At 45.9% G+C, this 2,833-nt stretch overlaps 1 long non-coding RNA gene across 1 annotated transcript; it reads left to right on the top strand.

Moving 5' to 3' along the window:
• Positions 1-1,397: 1,397 nt before the first annotated feature.
• On the top strand, positions 1,398-2,403 carry LOC115252680 (uncharacterized). Its single transcript, XR_003891008.1, has 3 exons — positions 1,398-1,782; positions 1,914-2,041; positions 2,173-2,403. It is a non-coding gene; the product is annotated as an uncharacterized lncRNA (long non-coding RNA).
• Positions 2,404-2,833: the final 430 nt, after the last annotated feature.

Genomic DNA, 2,833 nt, shown 5'->3' with positions numbered 1-2,833 from the left:
ACCCTAACCCTAGCCCTAGCCCTAACCCTAGCCCTAACCCTAACCCTAACCCTAGCCCTAACTCTAACCCTAGCCCTAACCCTAACCCTAACCCTAACTCTAACCCTAACCCTAACCCTAACCCTAACCACCATCACACTGGAGGACGCTGCTGTTCCTTCAGGATAACTTTATTTAGTGTTTCCTATGTGTGGCTGAGTTTATGTGCATTGTTTTCCTGATGATGTGACTCTAAAACTGAGGAGGGTCAATAAGCAAATACCAGAATGACAAAGAAAGGGGGGGGGGCAAAGAGAGGGATGTGTACCAACTTTGATTTCCTTCACATTCCAGTGTAGGAATGTGTCCCACTTCCACAAGCTCACCGAGGGTTGTCATGCGGTAATAAATGACAGGACACGGCAGAGAAATGGGTACAAACAAAAACATGATGGGGGGGGGGGGGGGGGGGTTGTACTGTAGTGGAAGAAAGGAAAAAGAGGCCAAGGCTGCTCTGTACCTGTTCATATTCTAGCATGGTGAAATTTAAGATTCCGTGAACCCAGGAGAGCAATTATTGAAGCACTGGAGGCGGGCTCTTCCTGTTTTTGGAATGGGAGGGATCTGGAAAATGGAACAATAATATGTGATGCGTACTCATGCACCAAACACAGCAAAACAAATCGCAACAGCACGTAAAACAGTAAAATTTAGTTAAAAAAGAAGAAGAAGAATAATTTTAAACTCTGGTGGTTGTTTCACCACCAACGGACCAAACGTACGTGACCCTGCCTCATCCAAGCGTGAGAACCAAAACATGGACAGGAGTCACACACTGGACACTTCTGGACATTTAATAAGAGTCCATAAATGTGATAAAGGCCATATTTGATCAATGCAAGTCATCAATCACACGTTCACTGTTTCTTTAGCGGAAGAGTGACAGAACTGATGCTGGAGCAGCTCCTGCTTTACTGACCTGCTCTCTGTCAATTACACCTTCATTTGTGAAAAGCAGCCAGGCTAGACCGTTGCTAAGCGACCAGATAAACATGTTCCTGCACATCTGGCTCAGTGAAACGCCCCACTGTGACGGAGCTTGGGCGAGCTTCAAAATCAAAGCTCCAACGTCATGGAAACGCCCGCATGAAGAGACAGGATGACCCTCAGCTTCCTGGTGAGGGAGCCGCACGATGAACTGAAAACAAACGTCACCTGACTCCTTTTATCTGCTTTTATCTTTTATCTTATATCAGCATGTTGATGGGAGGAATTAAAGGAAGGCAGAGCTCCAGCTGATGTTTAAGTATCTGTCAGCAGGATGTAATTAAGTATTTGGTGTGTGTGTGTGTGTGTGTGTGTGTGTGTGTGTGTGTGTGTGTGTGTGTGTGTGTGTGTGCTTCTTGTTTTACATGACATACAAATTCCTTTCCCCTGCCCTCGTCTGTTGCAAACCAAAAGAAGTTCTTGCTGACTCGTTGTCAAGCTGGCGGGATGTTCCACCTTCTCACGCCGACTCCCAACATGTTGCTGGATCCGTTCCAGTCATGAGACGTGAACGGAGGGGGAATCATTAATGAATTTATTATTTTAGGAGAGCCACGCTGTTTGCAGTAATGTTGCAAATGAAGTCAGGGTGTCAAAATCAGATTTGCAGCACTGTGCTGTCGACTTATCAAGCTGTGCTCAGTGTTCCTGAGAAAACATCCGACTGTGGTGGGAGGCCAGATGAGCCTGTCAGCGGGCAGCATCTCCGCAGTACTTATTGGAAAATGGGAGGCTGGAGATAAATATTTTAACTCGGTGAGTTCAGCTACTGCGATGCCTGTTCTCTCTTTTCAAACAGTGTTTGCTTAACTTCCAACTTATCTGAGGAGATTATACAGCAGGATGTGATGGTTCCAGCAAAACAAACTCTTATCTGGTCTTTGCAGGTGTGTGAGGAGCCTGAGTGACAGCTAAAGACAATCGTGCCTCCGAACGGTTAGAGTCTGTTAGAATGTCTGTTTATGGAGCCGTGCCGGCCCGATAGTGCAGGGGGAGAGTTGCTTGTGCTTTTCAGGTGGTTTTATTTATATAATCCTTTATCGTTACTCGCCTGTACAGAGTCTGAGTTAGCTTAGAGCTGGAGAAGAAATGGTCGTTATCTCGGTTGCTTTAAAGAGCGGTGGCTTCATGTTGTGCTAATTGCAGGAGGTGGAATCAGCTTTGGGCCAGAGTACAGTGAAAAAAGGGAGAAGGAAGCCAGCATGGAAGCGTGGACAGAAAGCCTGAACCGTCTTCTACACTTGCTGAATAAAACAAAAACTGGAATCAGAGTCCTGGTGCGTCTGCCCGCCAAAGCAAGCACCATGAAAGCACCGTTGCTGAGTCCAGCCAGGACCAGCGGTCAGGAGGGCAGATAAGATAAGATCCAATTGGCTTTTGGACCAACTCTCCTCTCACATTTTACCAGGTTTAAAAGCATCCTTTGTCAGTGTTACTAAGTCACAGTCAGGCAGCTTCTCTGTGAGCTATAAGCCAACCGGCATAATAATAACTTGCAGCCAACAATCCGGCATTAAAATTCATAACTTTCTACAATAACCACGCGGCTGTTTGTTAAAAAAAATCCCTGACAAGCTCTGACAATTTACACCCCGCGCTACCATCTGTACTGCTGCAGAAGATTCACTGACAAGGCAAAGTGCACTTACAGCGTGCTGAAAAATGAAATGCACTGCAACATGTCAGTTTCTCACTCCGCTGGAGAGGGATTAGGTTTAAAATATGCTGCGAAAATGGGCTGGATCTGTTATAAGCAGCCATCTCTTATTTCTTTCATGGTTTACGGTGTCCTTTTTCAAATCTGCTC

The sequence above is a fragment of the Takifugu rubripes genome, chromosome 15, assembly GCF_901000725.2.
Source record: "Takifugu rubripes chromosome 15, fTakRub1.2, whole genome shotgun sequence".
Lineage (NCBI taxonomy): Eukaryota > Metazoa > Chordata > Actinopteri > Tetraodontiformes > Tetraodontidae > Takifugu > Takifugu rubripes.
Note: the sequence above shows the minus strand (reverse complement) of the source record. Positions and strands in the feature narration are given on the sequence as shown.